Raw genomic sequence first — 18799 nt, 5'->3', positions numbered from 1 at the left:
GGGAGGGGGGGAGGAGCGGGGAGGGGGGGGAGGAACGGGGAGGCGCGCTCTGCGCATGCGCGCAAAGCATCGCCCGCCGCTTGGCCGGGGGGCCGGGGGCGGGGCCGGGCTGGCGGCAGCCTGCGCATGCGCGGGGGGCGGGGCGGCGGGGCCGGTGCCGAACGGGCAGGCGGTGGGGGCTCGGTGCCCGGGCCAGCCTCAGCCCGGGGTGGCTCGGGCTTGGTGCGGTCGGAGCCTCGGCGTGGCGGAGATCCGTTTGGCACCCAGCGCTCGCAGGTGCGGGGGTGGTTCCATGACAAAGTGCCAGGGATAGCAGCTGTAGGTGACAAAGGCAGGTCTGAGTGAGGAGAACCGGTGAGCCGCCGACAGGAGCGTTGCCGTTGAGGCTGGTTTGGGGACAGGATGAGGGCAGGCACAGGGAGCAGTGCAGTGTCGTGGGTTTGGCGTCAGGCTTCTGCCAGGTGCTGGCACAGACGTTTCACCCAAGTGGTGAGTTGGATCGAGGGTCTGATTCTTTTAAAAAAAAAATCCCTAGGTTATTTTTCATGCAGGACCTATTCATTTCTTAATCTTATTTTCATGGTTGCCCAAATTGCCAAATATTCACGCATTAAGGAGAGAGCAGGAACATGTAGTATGAAGGATTTGAAGTGGAAACTAATGCTATAGCTTTAGATGTAGTGCATGAGGCTTGTTAGTCTTCTCCTGCAATTGGAAAATAAAAGGAGATAGAAGAGAACAAAAGGTAGATGTCCACTGGTAGAAATAATCAGGAACGTTCACAGAAGCAGTCCCCCAGCACTGCTTGTTAAAGGAGTTCCTCCAGACCTGGCTTGAAACTGGTCTCGCTGCAGGCGAGTTACTCAGTTCCCTTCAAAGAATATGGCGTGTCCGCACACCTAAGGCCAGCTCTCTGAACATCTTCCTGTTGGGAAGTTGTTACCATACAAATACCATGTTCCAGCTGAAATACTTCCATATGAACACAATCACAAGCAGAGAAGTCAGTTACAAGGATGCACATACTAGAATCCAGACAAAACCATAATATACCCTGAAAAACAAATGTAGTAGAGGAGCAAAACACCAAGATAGTTCGTACCCCAGACTTAAGTGGACAATTTGGACACAGCCTTACCATCAAATTCCTTGCTGTCAAATGGATGGCAATCGGTGCTTCTGCTACTAACACCCTCCTTGCTATAGTTTCTTCTCAGAACCCTTTTTGGCCTGTTTTTTTGATAGCTAGCCTTCTAAATTAGGAAATGGAAGTAATATTTGGGAGTGTAGCAGCATCTCATTCATAAAATCCCCTTCTATTGCTTATATTATAAAATAAATAGCCCAAAGTACATCCTGAAGAACAGATGTGACTTTTAGAATCATCATTCTGGATTAATTACTTTTTGCCAGCTTCATGTTGATGAAAGTACAAAGAAATTTCTCAAAGAAAAATCGTGAAACAATTAGTAAGGGTCTTGCATGTCTTTCATACTTCTTTGTAGCTTACTTAGTTAATGCTACAGCATCCTAACACATAAAAGGCAAACATGCTTCCAGCTTATGTTGTTCCTGAAGAACAACGCCAGGTTGTGTGCTGAGAGAAGCATTAATGAGGGGAGCAGCTTCTGCTGTTAATAGCAATTACATGGTAGGATTTTGTTCTAACTGTACATTGTGCAAAAAGTAAAGAGGCTGACGTCTTTGCAGTGTTTGTATTGCTGATACTGTTGCTTTCTCTGTGGAGAGACATGAGGCGCATAATTGAAATCAGAAATAAGATGGTGCAGTGTTTTGTTAAAGGTGTTACTATCAAAATCCTCACATCAATGATATGGATATGTTCTGAACTATGTAATTTTTTGTATGTTTTTGTGGGCTGATCCAAGTACTTATTTAGGTGCCTAGAGTGGTAATTTGGCTTTAATCATAGGCTGTTTGTACTTGAAAACATGAGCACATTTCTCAGTATTGCAGTATGGGAATATAAATCATAATGCCTTGGGACACAAAAGTTGTGTAGAAATGAAGTGTATGCGGGAGACCAAGCTCTCGGAGTTTCTTGAACAGTTCTGGCAGTGGCTACCAAAGCGCAATTACAGGATATAGCAGCAAGACTATGATAACAAAGCTCAAGAGAACTGTGAAAGCCCTTTATGCACAGAGGTCCAATTGTCAGTTGTCATCAAGTTCACCTAGTCTGAGATAGGAGTTGCTTGCAGCTGCCTACTCGGTGACAGTCATGTTGTTTTGGAAGCTGCACTCAGCTGTGTCCTGAAAAGGAAGAGCTCATGCAGAGCTGTGGGAACATCCAGGGACATTAAAATATCATAAGCCTAGATACATAAGTCTTGGTATTAGCAGGCTAGTGAAAGGAAGGAGGGGGCACTGCTGGTGGCAGAAGTAGATCCAGGATGAAGATGTTGCAGAAGGGTAGGTATTCTGAACAGTTGCCACGGTTAAGACTCCTGGCATTTATTTGCAGCTATTGCCATGAGCCGTCATTTAGATTGTGCAGCTAGCTCTCACCTGATGTTATATCTGGAGCTGTTGCATGAATAATTATGAAGGGTCAGTCCATGTATGTGAAATGTAAAAAAAACACCTTAGCCCTCCCCCCACTATTATAACCGCCAGCAATATAGCTCAAAGCTAAGAAACCTTATAGAAAGACTGTCAGTGAGGCATGGTCATAGTCAATGGCAGGAAGTTTTTGCCATGCTGTTTACAGATGCAGGCATTAAGGCATATAAACCACAGAAAGCTTGTGATTATACATGAGCACCTGTGTTATGTACGTCAAAATATCTTAACTGAGCCATCTTGACTTCTTAAAACTGGTTATGGAACAAACGAGTCCTTTACTTTGTAGATTTCTGCTGCTGACCTGTGAAGATTGCCATAGATTAGCCTTCATTTAAACTGCCTGTTTTATTAGTCATCCTTTGACCCACCAAAATGGGCTTTTTCACTGACAACAGTTCCATATAAACAGAACAAGGCAGGGCAAGTATTCAACTAATTTTCCTACAGACCATCCACAGAGCTCATTTCAGAGGGTGAATTATAATGGTTGTTACCATCCTTAAAGATGAAATCTAAAGAAATACCAAAACATTAAGATCAAAAATTTTAAAAAAAAAGTAAAAGGGAAGTTATTTTCTATAACACCACAGGAGAATCATACATATTTTAAAAGGAACAGAAAAAAAAAAACCCACAGTGGATTAAATGGTAAGGCTAGTCAGCTGCAAAGCTGTGAGTTTTAATAAAGTATAGAGAAAAGTCACTCTGATTATTGCAGACATTTTCTGAACTCATCCAATAGAGATGGAAGGAGTATTCCTTTGAAGAGTCTGTTGGAAGGGGAAGGTCTGTTTATTCTGTTGTTACTGCAAAATCAAAGTCATCAAACTGTGCTTAAATACAGTATGTGACCTGAAATACTGGGACAAAATTTATTTACGATAGGTAGACTCCATCATTTTACCATATAAAACAATCATTCTGGAATAGACCAGGACAGGGGTTTTGGATTAATCATCATATTTATGCTCACTTTCTGTCAATATTGTTTATTTTTATACCCAGCTATGGTTACATAGAATAAAAAGTAATTGTGAGCAAAGAAAGTGCAAGTAGTAAAATTAATTGAATACATTCCAGCTGTTTTTTCTAGCCATCAATTATTCACAAATGGTCACAAAATCATTTGGAAACATTTTTTACCATTTGATTATTTGTAAGCTTATGCAATTAATAATAATTTGTTTCAGATTATTCCCTAATTACCTGTAAATACACTCCATCTGTTTCATAGTGGTATGTCATTTCACACAAGTCAGAGAGTACTGTTTCAGTTTCTCACTGGACAGTTTATGTAACTAACGAGCAGTACAAACCAGTAGGATTAGAACTCAGTTTCCTGAGTTTTGCAATGGAATTTTGCGATAATATTTCTGGATTTTTTTTCAGTGGACGAACCAAACGAGCATACTTTTATTCTGGATTTTGGAAACACATATATTGTTCAGAGATGGCTTTCACCAAGCAGTCAAGAACCCAAACCTGAAATTTGCAAGTGAATTAGTAGATTTGCTAGTGAATTTTGGAGCAGAAATACATGTGGATACAAATACTACAATAAAGTCATCGCTGTGGTTCAGTTAGAAATCAAATAAATTTGGGCCCAAACACTTTCTTATGTTTACTTGTCTCTGAGAAAATAGAAAGGGAAATCAGAGCAGAGCACTTACCCATACATTAACAGCTGTACACAATGTATAAAGCCAAATATGAAGGCAGAAAAAGATTTGAAAGTTCTGAAAGCAATCCATATAACTTAATGGATTAATCATTGTCAGCATCAATAAATATATGTGCCAAAACCATGGGCTATCAGATTTAACATACCTACCACAACTTTGCAGAAGATTTGGGTTCTTTGGAATAAAATCTATATAGAAACAAACTTCAGTTTGGTTTTCATAACTGCTATAAATTCAGTAAGGGGTTATTTTTTAAAACATTCTTCTATGTCAGTGAAAATATCCTTAGAAATACATTGTCTTCTTTCAGACTTTATGTGGGTTTCAGTGACTGACAAAATACGCGCTTAGTTTCATGAGTCTACCACTGAAGTATTTACTTTATGCACACAATTACTTTTGCCAAAAGCCATTGCCGTTTCTGAATATGTCTAGAGAATTGCATTCCTTGAAACTGTTAGTAGAAGGAGCTAAATGACTCTGGTATGCATTTCCTAACATGATTTTCAATATAAACCAGTGCTGGAAAAACATTTTTTTTTCACTGTAAACAAACTGGCCAAAGAACCATGCAAGCTGCCGTGTATGGAAAGAAATGAATTAAACTTTTGTGGGATGGTGGCTGCATGTTTTTACCAGGTAGCACCTCTTCCTGAAGTGCAGGGTACACAGTACGGTTACAGTGTGTTGCATAGATATGAGAAGTGCAAGCAAAACAGTTGGAGAGATAGGAGCTCTTACATATAGAAGCATTGGTAGATAGGGTGACATGGACCTGTCTTATGTTATATATTTAAATTATTGGTTATTCTAGGGGTTTGTGGAATTTCGCAAACATTTGCTGTATTGCATCATCTGAAACTCGCAAATGTGCACTTGAATTATATTGCTATACATATTATATTGATGCATGTTATCCATAACACAAGTGTTGTGGATACAGTATTATCTGTAATAGATCACACTTTGACTCCACTGTTAAATTTGAAGAGTGTTTTCAGTTTGAAGATGTACAGTAAAGGAGAACATACATGTTGGAGGCAGGAGTCTCATCTGGTAGGCTGTTGAACATCATCTGCAGCATTAAGGTACCTGTAGCATTAGCAGTGCCCTTTATAGGCTTTTATTTGGTAGGCAAAGAGAGCTGTAGCAACTCCACTCTATTTTGATTACATATGTACAGTGGTTGAGCTAGTTCTTATTAAATATTTTCCTAGCAGAGCATTCTTTGAATGTTGGAATTTTATTCCCAGCTGTGTGGAAACAAACATGAAGTACTGTAAGTGAACATCTGTGAAGCATTATGCAAACAAATTACTTGCTTGTTTCAAGAGCCTGGTTTCCCATCAGTTTGTATGTCACAACCATACAGCGTCGTGTGCAGCAAGAATTCTGGTTTCCATTCCTCTTCCCCTTAGCAGCTCATCTCTCTCTGACTATACTAATGTGGCTGTGTCTGAAAGAACAAATGATCAGTTCAAGTTCTTTGTGATCACTGACTACACTGAAAAAAAACCCCAGCTTTTTTATAAGGGCCAAGTTGATACTGAGGTAGAGCCATTACAACATCCCTAAGATACAGCTGCAAGTACGACTGAAATTGTCACTGTCAGAGAAGGCATCATATTTTGAGCTGTTTCCTGTTGAAGTCAAATGTAAAAGAAATTATTTTTGAACTCTGCTTTTTTTCCCAATTTGTTAGTGACCTATCTGTTGCACCTTAAAGTATCTTCCAGTTGCAAGACAAAACTCGAAAGTCATTTATCTCTTGGTAAATTACATGAAAACTGATTGCTCATCCCAAATCATCATTGATTAAATGGTAACCCATTCAATGCAAAAAAAAACCCTCAAATAGAGCCTTTTCATTACCGTATTTACAAGTAAATTGCTTTTCTTCATGCTTAACGTCTGCACATCAAAAAAAATACAGTTTCCAATCAGGAGGGTCAGAGCAGTGAGGACAACCATATTCTGACTTATGGTCTGAAACTGTACAGGGACTCTGTGTGGTGTCTAGGAAGCCTTTGTTGTTAAAACATTCCTGATAGTATATACCTCACCAAACTGCTATGTCTAAGTTATGTAAGGAGACCTGTCTGCCAAGCAGAAGCTTGTGTTTTCTTCAGCTGAAGATCTGAAGGGGCAAAAGGCGCAATGTCAGGACGCGCTGGTAATATACACGCACAAAAAAAGTGTGAGTGCTGTCAGTTATGTTCTTAGATGGACCCCACAGATATTAAATAACCTATCAGCAAAATACACCCATTAAACAAGAATACAATAGAAAAATTATTGAGAGTTGGTTGACTTTATCCACATTTAGAAATACGGCTTAACTATCCTGTGGGCTGTTTAGAGGTTCGACATTCGTAAATAAACACTGTGTGGCGCTATAGAGCTTGTTCTCCGGAGGGTGTAAATTGGCATCAAAACAGCAAAAGGGCAAGTGCTGTTATGAACTTCTGGTTTTAGGCTACGCTTCAGCAGTCATATAGCAGTAAGCTACTTGTTTTGGTAAGCATGTTACGTATCATTGAATGCCAGTTTTCCAGCTTGAATAGTGCTTTATGACTTGGCTTAATACTTGTAGTAAATAAAGGACAATTAATGCAAAATAAGGACATACTCAGGCAAAAGTGTTGCCATGACTTAACTTTTCGGAATCATATGATGAAACATAGCACCAATTGTTAAACAATCCTAGGAAATGCAGGTCTCAGAGTGACTGGTGTATTTACAGTCTTATTAATTGCTAGGTTTTATTAAGAATACTACCATATTAAGAGTGATTTTTCTGTTTCACTTATGTAGGTTAACAAAAACTGCTGGCCAACCCCAAATATATTGAAATAATCTCTGTGACTGAAAATGCACATGCCTGATAGACGACAGATGGTGCAAAATGTTTAGTGAGAAGGCTCTACTTTAGCAAATATGTGTTCTAAGTGCCTTCGTGACTCACATTGGCTTCAGTGTACTTAAATACGTTAAACACCATAGTCCTTTCAGTGCGTCCTACTGTAAAGATGAGGTTTTTATGCACAAATTGAAAATTACTGAAGCATGGTTTTAATGCACTCCTAAATCAGCACTACATTATAAACTCTTCAACACTTTTTTAATCATTGATGTTTTTCCCTAACAAATGCTAGCTCAGTGTTACCTTACTGATAGTAATGAGAACATTATTTTATCAGTGTTTAAGTTCAAGGTATTCTTGTGACTTTAACACTGTTGGTTGTTCTCACCCTTTCACGTCAAAAAGGGCACCAAGGGCACCAAGAATGATCAAAGGCCTCAGGACTGCAGGATGCTGTCTAGGATCTGACCCAGCGTTAAACTCGGTACACAGGATGTGGAAAATTATTGTACGTGACCTGAAAACAACTGCAAATCTGAATGTACATGTAAGATATGTGAGTGGGGACATGCGTATGTTTCACTGTTGACCTTCAAGACTGATCAGCCAGCGAGGAGATACCTGATCCAGCCACCTGTATGCCTGTGCTTATATAAGTGTGGTTTGTGTTTACGTAGGATTCACAGAAGGAAGGGAAGAGGGGGAAACATTACAAAATCTATCAAACCTAGTGGTGTAAGTAAGGACCTGCTGTTCACTGTCCCTTCCATTATAAGACCTAGGGAGTATCCAATGAAGCTTGCCTTTGGGTAGGTACTGAAGTCAGTGGGTCCACTTCTTGAGTAGGCTGTTACACTGCAGACACATGTTTTTTCTCCGTTTTACGATTTTTTTCCAAAATCAGTGGATCAGCCAGATCAAGGAACAATCTATTCTTGCTTGAAGAGAATGAAGAAGATTTCATAAAGCATAACAATCATAATGCCCAGAACGAAAATCACTGTCATTTCTGTGTCACCTCAGTGTGGGATGCATAATAGTCTGTGAGCTGTCCCCAACATTAAATGAGGCAAAACTCTAATGCTTCATCACCTGTCCAATGGTTCTCCTTCAGCTTGTACTCAGGCAGCACATTTCAAATTCCCATGTTTGTGTTCTTTGACGGAGTATCCATGTTGTCCAGAAACCATGTATATAGAATTCTAATTAATCTCTGTTGACATAAAAAGGAACCTTAGTGACTTGCCAATTACAAATTAATTTTTAGTGGATAGAATTGCAAAATTTTGTTTTCTGTTTAATTCCTCTGATAGGACATGTGAGAGCTTATGGGAGGGCACACAGGCAAAACTGCTGTTGAAACCTTTGCTTTTTAGCTGGAAAAAGTCACCAGCTTGCGAGGCTTGCACAGAAGCACAGGACATGCATAACTGAAGTCAGTAGAAAAATGAAGTGTATAGATCTAGTCTGTGAAACAGCTGGTTTTGCAGCTTCTTTTGAACATAAAGGGACTTGCAAGACCTCTGCACCCCTCAGGAGGTATCTCTATCATATACGCGGTAAAACCAGATATGCCATTGCGCAGCAAAACCTGGAGAAGAGCTAGTTTTAAAACACATACTTGTTCATGTGCACATGCTGTCTTGACTCATGTGACATTCTTGGCCTTGTGAGACTTCAGTCTTGTGATCCTCTTCCTGAAGTTTTGTAATAGTCCTTGAAATATTGACATTTCATCCCTCTTTCCTTCATACTCCCACTAAGAACTGGATTTCAAATAATATACCCCTTGCTGAGACAGCAAAATAAAATTCCCATGATACAGGCAGGAATCTGTGCTGTGTTGCAAATGTAGCTGCAAAGGTTTGAAGAGAAGTTTCCAAATGTGTCATGAAAATCTAAATTAAGGGGCTGAAAACTTGAGCTTCTGCAGTAGAAGAATACAAGAGGTGCAGAAATACAGGATTTTTCACCAAGACTAGAACATCATAATTTCATTATTGATGAAACAGGTAGAACCAGTTAGAAATTTATTGTTTCAATATGTAAATGACAGGCAAAATACAAGCCTTCCTCATGTCAATAGCAATGGAAGGTACCACTGTTAGGCTAGGTGTCATTAAAACTGTAGGAACACTAGAGCCAGATTCCAAGTCTCTTAAAAAATGCATACATGCTACTAGCACACAGCAAATATTTTTTTAAAAAAAGAAGAAGAAAGAAGAAGAAGAAAGAAAAACGTTTCTCAGTATTGTTGTTTTCACTCAATGCTTCCTGCAAGAAGCAACTGCAGCTGTTGTTTTCATGGGATTCAGAAACAGCCCTCACACACACCCATGTCCCTGGACAGAGCATAATGCTTAGGCATTCGACAGCTTGTTTGATTGTATTTATACAGTCTTGACTTGAAATGGCACCTTAGTCAAATAGTGTAAAATGTTCAGATCTTTATTTGTAAAATAAAGCCTTTAGAGACTTACTAGCAAAAAAGGAATAATTGCAGACATCAGACAGACAGGTGGTACTCTGACTCAGCTGATGTTGGTTATGTAGGTAAAAATGTTAATAAATGTGTTGTCATTTTATATTTGCTTTTTCTGTGGCTGTTGGCACATACCACTCAAGAGAAATATGAAATATGCCAAGGAGGGCAGGGGGAGAGGAGAGGAACCAGACAGAAAATAGGACTGAAAACTATTAGTCTAGCATACAAAGAAAGCTTTACTAATTTTCTGACACATTCCTGATTAGAGACCCCCATCAAAATCCTGTTGCTGTTTGAGATGCACAGGATGGCAGGTTTATGTGCCCAACAGCCAGGACAGGGGTTAAATAACTGAACAGCAACACAATTTGCTTAGCTATGAAACTATTTTCTTTTCACATCTTCAGGGCTGCTTAGTAAAACATGCTTCAAATTTTTGCAGCCTATTCCTTGTTTTGGAGTGGGGGGAAGTATCACAGTTACCATCTGTCATTGTCTTTTTTTAATAGCACTTTCTTTGTTCTTGCATTTTGCCAGATTGTTTTTTTCTGTAAATAATGGGATCTTACTATGATATCTTGTTTATAAGTCTGCTGCATTGTGAGAAGTAGTGAAGTTGCAAAGTCACGCTGTGCAGCTGTCGGAAGCAGTCCTGAGATGGCATCTCGATATTAGATTTAACCAAGTTTGTTTTGAAAAAGAGAAGTGAATAGGTCACTAAAGCATGTAACCAATCCACCTAACTTGAGGTAAGATCTGTTAGCAGCATTGTGGTCAGCTCAGCAGAGCTTAACTATAGAGACTGTGGGACAACTTTTGTTTCTTGATCGCTTTTGTATTTTCAGGGATAGAATCCATTTGCGTGGGTACAGGGATGAAGTTGGCTGTATTTCTGCTCAGAGTTTTCCAAATCTGTGCTTGCAACTCAGACTTTTCCTGCTTTCCCAAGAGAAAAAATCATGCTGCTGTGCAATGAAGAGCAACTGGAAGTTAACTGACTTAATTTTTGTTAAGAGTCAGTTACATGTGAGTATGAATATAATAGCGCTATGCATCTGTGCTTCCCTATTGCAAAAAAACCCTTTAACGTTTAAAAATAACAACATGCAGGGCTGTAGTTAAATATAACAGTTAAAGCAGAAGGAGCGTGGGTACTGCAAAGTGGCTGCTCTAAGAATAGAAGTCACAGGAGATGTCCTGCTTGTCTACAAAGACAATTGCTATTAAAACTAGTAATAATGAACACAGGATGTTTTACAGAAAGCAACAGGCTCCTCATTGCCAGGGGACTACATGCAACAGCAGGCTTCAGCTGCCCTGGCCAGCCTCAGCCAGCCGCTCTGTCCACGGCCCCAGGAGCCCTCATCAAGCACATGCCCAGATACCCAGTCTTGCCTGATCTGAGCTGTAGGTACATGCCCAGCCCTGTCTGCCACTGTCCTGACTTACTGCTTCTCCTGACTGGACTGTGGGCCCGTGCTGTAGATTGCCGTCTCCAGGCCTGGCTGGCTGCATGTAACTGCGTAGATGTGGGACCTGACCCATCACCGTGGCTACAAAGAGGTTGTTGAGAGATTGTCACCAGCCCTGGTCCTGCTTAGGCACCGCTGGGCTGTGGCCCGAGGAGAGCATGGTGCTGAGGTTGCCATCTGCTTCTGGTTCGTAGCCCCTTGTGGAGCAAACCGCTGACAGATTGCTTTGCAAGGATAATAAAACTAGTTTTATGGGGATGGTAGTGAAACCTCAAGAGATGTGGCTTTTATTCCTTTTGTGTCTTTCAGTCTGCATTGACTAAGGTACAAGCTTACCTTCATCAGTAAAATAGTATGATAGTGTTTACACACACTTGGAAAACACTTTGAGGTTCTCAGATAGGAGATGCTGTGTTGACACTTCACTAGCCTACAGAACCATGAAATTAGCTAATTAAATCCCTTTCTCAGGAAATTCCATGCTTCTTACGAAATAGATCAGGTGACAAATAGCAAAATTCAGTAGAAAAAAGTAGTCCCTATCCTGAGTTTTCTTATGTGAACTCATCTACAGGATAGAAAACAGGGCCAAAATAGGCCACCCTGTTCCTTCTGAGAGCAGCCATGAGTCTTCAAACTAGTTACTCCTACATTTTCAGGAACATAGTCAGCTATTTTGCTGCTGATTTTAACAGCTACTGTTTGCCAAAATTAGAAACTCAAATAAACACGGTACTGTGGTGCTGGGGTGTATGGCCTGCAGACACTTGATAAAAGTAGGTAAGTAATTCCCTGCATTCAAGTGTATTTGCTGTAGTCTGCTGTATTTCAGTGGGCTTCTGTAAATGTGTCACATCTGCTTATATAAATCAGCTTGCAGCACTGAGATCTCCAGTTACCAGATTTTAGAGGAAAACAAGTACAACCTTATCCTGTTGTCTCAATCTTCCAAAAGCCAGAGGAGGAACCCCTCTTTTCATGTACAAAAGGGGATCTTTAAAATACACTATATCCTGTTGAAACACTAGTAAAAAGAAAAGTTTAACTTAAATCTACCAAAGTGGAAAAATTCAAAAAATTAGGCTGAAAATACAAGCCAGATTCCCTAAATCATTCCAGCTTTATCTTAGCTCCCTGTGGCTTTTTGGATTTAATTAACAATTTAAGAGACTTTCTAGGACATTCATAGTCACAAGGAGAGGTTTAAACTAGGTTGTGTCATGTTTTCCCCTGCACACTGACTAGCACGATTTGTTTCAAATGCTTTTGTAGCTGCTCTTCACGGAGTGTATCTTCATGGCACAAAGTCCAATTCTGCAAAAAACCAAGCTGTCTTGTGCCTGTGAGCACACACATTAGGTGGCCAATGCCTGCAAAACTGGAGCAGCAGGCAGGGCAGCCGGTTTGTAGCTGTGCTCTGTGAGAGGGCTCCTGCTGTCAGACAGCTATGAAGTGCAAGGCTGGCATGGAGCAAGCCTGAGCATCTACCTGCATGCAGGAATGGCTAGCTCACAGCAGTCACCGTGCAGGACTGAAGAATGGTTTACCTCGTTCCTTATTCCTTCCATGAGGCTTCTGGTTTCGAAACCAGCAGCAGGCCCCTTTACTAGAGTATTTACTTCATGGCATCGCAAGATGAGAGCTGTTTCTCATGACAAGTAAGGTTTCAATATATATCAAAGCACTGCATATGTTCTTGTCCTCCTGGGAAAAACGCAGGTTTGAACAAGTGTCCAGTCAGACACCAAGGGCAAAACTTTTTTATTAAAACAGACCTTGTTGATAGGCCTAAGCAAACAGAGTCTCCGAGTAGGAGCTCAGCAGTAGATAGCTGCAGCTTTAGTTTATTAAAGGAGGTTATGAAGGAAAATTAATGCAGGCTACACTTACTGGGTGGGAAGTAGTGTCTCAAAAGTTCTAACTCCAGGAGAGCTGGTGTCCTCACAGGTATAGACCTCAGCAAGTGGTAAAAAGGGTTTGTGTAGTCTTTAAGACAAGAGCACAGAGTTAGAGAAGGCCTCATGATGGCCATGTCCAGGACCCCGATGTCACAAGACCTGAGTCACACAATCCCTTCCACAAACCAATTGAGCTCTGGCTGTAAACAAGTTTGGGTTTTGCTCTACTGCTTTCACTCAAAAGCTTCTTCTGAGCCCCCCTACCCTAAAACTCTCAAGCAGCCTGATCTCTGCACTGCATTTAGCACAGAGTCACTTTATACCTTTGTTTCTATGCCACTATTGACTTTTAAAACAACTCCTTTCCATCCTGGTGGGCTACTCCTCCAATAGCCTAAATGAGATATATTTCTTAACAGCAATCCTGTCTTCCCCCTCAGGCAGGCAGGGAAACCCCAAGGAGTACTCAAATACTGCAAAGGGCAATGACAAAAAGGGCAACTATGCAGGCTTAGAAACAGGAAGCTTAATTATCTCAATTATGATCTTGTTTTGAGATAACAGATGAAGGAGCAAATCATACATGTAGCCCAGAACTGGAGCTATGTTATATACGCAGTCGCGCTGCTGTAATTGACCGGGTACCTGAGGCAGATCAGGTAAAGAATAAAGCTGAAAATATGCAGATCAACAAAGGTTGCATGACTTATATCAAGATCCAGCACAGGGACTGTGAGCCTATCTGTCTAGTTAATTGTGCTAATCACTTCCTACAGTTCTTTATAGATTTCTCTATTTCAGTCAAGAACCTTTCAGCTTCTGCCCATTGGCAGTCCTGTCAGGCAAGATGCACAACTAAATCTCTGTGTTTCAGACTGTAGCCAGTCACCTGGAAGCACCAGTAACATTAAGTTATCCCAGTGCACAGTTTGGCTTCCAGCATAACAGCATCCTTTTCTGAAGCATCAGAGACTGGGCAAGGTGAGCAGTGACTAACTGAGAGCACAGTTGGCTCATGCCCTGAAATAATTCCCAGAATATGTCTTGTTCAAGACTGTCTTGATTGATGCAAGAAAATTTTTCACTCCTTTGGGCTTTTTCTACCTTCCTCTCTCCCATGTAGGGTACAATTGTACAACCCAGCATTGTGGAAATCCTGAGAATGCCTGACCTGAACAGCTTCCTCCTAGTGGAGGCAACTGGGGCTCTGATCTTCTGTTCTCTTGCGGCAATTGTTACACACATTTTCAGTTTTGGAAAACTGAACAGCTTCATAGAGGTGTAGTTTGAGGCTTGTTATAAAGAACCCAAGCAATCCTTCATAAACTGTAATATAGGGGCAATTAAAATAACTGATCCAGTGGTCTCTTCTGATGTTGAACTGTGAAACCTATGTCAACAGCAGAATGTATGGGAAGGTGGAAATAATTCCCATTGGCAGCATATACTAATCTTCATCTGGCTCTGAAATTTAGACTCTCATGTAAACAGGCTTCTCAGCTGGGAATTCTCCATCTCTGAGATTGCTAAATCAACTTCTGCTCCTGGCTTTGAGCATTTAGACAGTCCAGAAGCAGACTCTATCCCTGACATCTTCCCCAATACCTCAGCAGGGTCTACACTCTGTGGTTTACTTGTTACTTCACAGCTTTTTAGGAGCACGAAGTGTGTGCGTGGCAAACATACAGAAAATCAAAGACTGCGTGGAGGTCTAGATACATTGCTTTTGCTCTATGAGTTTACAGCTGTCTTGCTGCTTCAGTTATCTCACTGGTCTGAGACAGCTCCATGGACTAGGGCTGCAATATTTTGGAGGTGTACAGAAGAATCCCTCAATAGTTCTTGGCTTCTTATATGAACCAGGAAATTCTTTGAAATGGCAGTGTTTCCTCTGACTTTACTGTTCTCACAAAAATTCTGTGTCCCTCTTGAAACGTAAATTGTTGGCCATCTCCTGTTCCCTTTTCCCACCGAAAGCTTCTCCTTTCTCAGTGACATTCTCAGGTTTATGTGACTCTTTACCACTATCTGGCTTCTTTGTTCTGCCAGGCTTTACTTTAATGCTCCATGAATACTAGGTAGAAAAAGTTATTTCACCATTGGTCAACTTGTTTTTTTGGCATAGCTGTTGCAAAGCTGGAGCATTGTTAAGACTGACAGTTATCAGTTTTAGATATGGGAAGAGTGTGTTCATCATCTTTCCTAAAAAATGTGATTTCATACACAAATGCAGCCATCCAGTAGCACAGCAATCTTCTTACAATTACAAAAAAAAAAATCTAATTACAATTAGAATCCTACATTTCTGACTAGCTAGATTCCCCACCTCATCGCAGAAAGCCTTGTTGTCACCAGCTGAGACTCATCTTGGCCCACTACTTAAAAAACACGTGTGTAAGGAATGCACTTAAACCCACTCTTCAAATTTCTGCTGCATGTTTTATTTCCTTATGTAAAGTGGTTTCTAACACAGACTGCATGAAAGACATTTCACTTCTCACTTGGAAAAGCCCATTAAGGAAGGAGGGTTGTGAGTAAACAAACCTCAGCTGCAGAAAAAGGTCAGTAAACATAAAAGCCAAAAGTAAATACACTGGAATCAATTAATGTTTCTTTCAAGTCAGCTTTTAACAGTGTTTGTACTCTCAGCCTTACTTACTCACAGGTAAGTAAGGGGCACTTACCTGTGTCAGCTACTTTTTACCGTACGGCTGTGTATGGGAGTTGAGTGAAATACTGCAGTGCGCTGTCTATAAAACAGTATTTCAGGGCACACTTGACAAGATGCTGAGGATGCCTTGTCAAACCGGATGCCAGTCATTGAGCTGGGGCTATACTTTCATCAGACAATTACAAAGGACAGGGAAGCTAATTTGAACAATAAATTTACAATCAAAGGTCACTTAGGGTTAGAAGGGTCACTTAGTTGATCCCCACCCCCACAGAAAGAAAAGCCAATTTTGAAGTTAGATCTGTTTCAGTAATGTTGATTCTTCACAGTGTAGAGATGGTTTGTAAAATCTTTCTCCTTTGCTGTTTTGTGAAGTAGGAAGATACCAGTTTTGGTGACAAGCAGCATGTTTTTGTCAGGCAAAGAAAGAAAGTCTGTAAGAAAAGATGACTGCACCATTTCTTAAGAAAGGCAGGATTTTGTTCATTAGCAATCCAGACCTCTAAAAAAGCATTTCCAACTGCTCCCAGTAAGCACATGGTCAGAATCAGCTGACAGTTTTCTGCTATGCAGATGTAAGTGTTGTAAGACTTAAGTTTCAACTAGCCATTAGAAATCCTTCTTCCACTTCAGTCTTTTTCCAAAGCTATTAACTTACCTGATGTTTACTGTTGCTTTCAGACAGGTCTGTGCTAATGGAAATCAAGTAAGTGGAGTGGATTTAGGCTGTTGCTGGTATGAAAGTGAATGTGATACAAAACAGACATAATCTTACTCTCTGTGATCCTAATCACAGTGCAAGCTCTGCAGTTCTGCAGAGTATCTGCAAGTATCTGCAAGTCACAGATACTAAAAATGTTGCTACAAGTAGAAAACCTCAGAGAAACCTACTGCAAGCCCTTAAAATCTATCCTCATTAGCAGAGGTGAGGAATCCCCTAATTTGCCCATTGCTCCTGTGCTAAAATGGCAAATAACTCACAGTAAAGGAGGTCAGGGGACTGCAAAAGTAGTGTTCCTTAATCAGACGAGAATTAAATGCTTAGAAACTATTTTTTTATACCCGCATTGTGAAAAATGGTCTTCCTCAATATTCAGTAGCCTGTGTTTTTGATGACTATAAACCAGCGAGTAGATTCTTTGCACAGATTTTCATACAAACATTCCATCAATGTTCACTGAATCTGTACATTTACACAATACAGACACATGCTATTGCTTATGACAGTCTCCCAGCTGGGGCAAACTTATGCAGATGAATAGGGGAGGTACATATTAGAAAAGATAATGGAGGCTTCCTATGCAAGGTGTCCACTATGCCACTCCGAAATGACAGTTGAGAGTGTAAGTATTAGTCAGTCCCTACAAAATAAACTTTATAGTACATCTAAACATATCTAATATTTTATGGTCTAATAATATCAGGTCTTGACTTACTGTAAACTTCAAAATTATTAAAAAAAAAAAAGCCAAACAGTTTGCAGACAGTTTATCTGTATCTGAAAACTTTTCAGCTGTTTCAGGATACCCACATGTAAAACAGTAGCTGAAGCAGGAAGAACAGAGACTCATCGTATCACACCTGTATCATATGCTCCATGGTTTACAGTGAAAAACAACTCATGCATGAATTCATAGACACATATAGGCTGGCCAAGCTGCTGACAAGCTAAGTTTCACAAACTAAAATGTGACAACCATCCTGATTAGCTTTTATTGCAGTTCTGAAGTACCCAGTAAGAGCTGGTAAAAATACAGAAACCTGTAAACCAAGGATACATTTCTGGATGTTCTTACGGTTATCACAGCAAATAGTGCTATTGCTCCTTTCATGTGAAACGGGGTGGGTAGGGCATAGGACTGCGCAAAGCTGGGCTGCCTCTGCCTAGGGATACTGGGTGAAACCTAGCAGTATACAGACCATGAATAGGGAAGCAGGACAGTGTTTGCTATGCCTGTAAAACGGGCACCAAGTGCTGCCCACACCTGTTCTTCCCCGCCCAAACCCAGGCAACATTTGCTCAGCGGCGTAAGATGATGTCAGGATGACTTTCGTTTCAGTAAGGTACAATGATAATCACCATAATCTAATTTCAAAGGCTGTGGTGTTAGCATATCCACACTGTTCATCCACATAAATTCAGTGTGAATTACTTCCATTTTATCATTACAAGGAAAAAAGAAATAGAAAAATGCAAAATTAAGTCCTTCCAGGAATACACTGGGTTAGATTTTTCACTGTGGCTGACAGAAGGGGCTCATAGTTCCCAGCAGAATACAAATCTGGCACGGGGAGAAATTGCTTGACCTTATGTACTCACCCTTAAGTGTTGCTAGGTGGTGCAAGCCAGGGCAGTCCCTAAGCTGCTATTGCATCTGAAGCTACACAAGTGCTTCAAGAAGCTGCCTCTGATTCTCTGACATCTACCTGATTTGCCATATCAGCAAGGACATTACAATCCTAGCAGGGATTTGTCTCAACTAAATCCTATAGCCTCAAATGAGTATTTAAAGGTACAACACATGGATAATTGAAGTGATGACAGAGAGAGACATTCGGTTTTCTCTTCTACAGGTAAATCAACAGCAGCCCGACTATTCAAAATCAGCTATCCTGGTAAAATAGACGGGGGGGTGCATCTTGTCCTTCTGGGCTTGTAGCAGCACTGTAGGTCCACTTTGTGCCGAAGTTGCACTTTGTGCAACGTGACCCTGGAGAAGCAGCTCCCATCTAAATCCAGAGCAAGTGCTATGAAGAAAACCTTAACATAATTGATACAATATTTTTTGTGAAACAGATAGCAGTCTTCGAAGAGCAAGACAATGACAAAAGTAGTTTCCATGTGAACACCTTTCTTCAATCTTGTTACATCTCAAGAGAAAACACAGCTGACCAGAGCCAGCGCTTTTTGAAAATAACGTGACAGATTCTACCCAGTGCCCTTGCTTCACTATCTGATGACTAAGACGCAGAGTAGGTTCCTGTTGGGCATTTTTTCAAAACTGGCACTGTAGAAGCTATGCCCAGTGCACAGTGTGTTCAGAGTTGAATGAGGCATTTTTAGATGTTCCAGTAATAGGAAATAAGACAGATAAGTGCCTGGCATGGAAAAGATTCATCTTTTCCTTTGAGAAAAGTTATA

At 40.7% G+C, this 18799-nt stretch overlaps 1 long non-coding RNA gene across 2 annotated transcripts; it reads left to right on the top strand.

Annotated features, from left to right (window-relative positions):
- The first annotated feature begins 26 nt into the window (after window positions 1-26).
- On the top strand, window positions 27-18755 carry LOC308056642. 2 transcript variants are annotated; one of them, XR_013924898.1, is made up of 3 exons: window positions 27-10365; window positions 10462-15619; window positions 15652-18755. It is a non-coding gene; the product is annotated as an uncharacterized lncRNA (long non-coding RNA). The 2 variants fall into 2 exon arrangements; XR_013924899.1 differs by having other exon boundaries at window positions 27-15619.
- Window positions 18756-18799: the final 44 nt, after the last annotated feature.

This window comes from Falco punctatus, assembly GCF_963210335.1.
Source record: "Falco punctatus genome assembly, chromosome: Z".
In the NCBI taxonomy this organism is placed as follows: domain Eukaryota; kingdom Metazoa; phylum Chordata; class Aves; order Falconiformes; family Falconidae; genus Falco; species Falco punctatus.
Note: the sequence above shows the minus strand (reverse complement) of the source record. Positions and strands in the feature narration are given on the sequence as shown.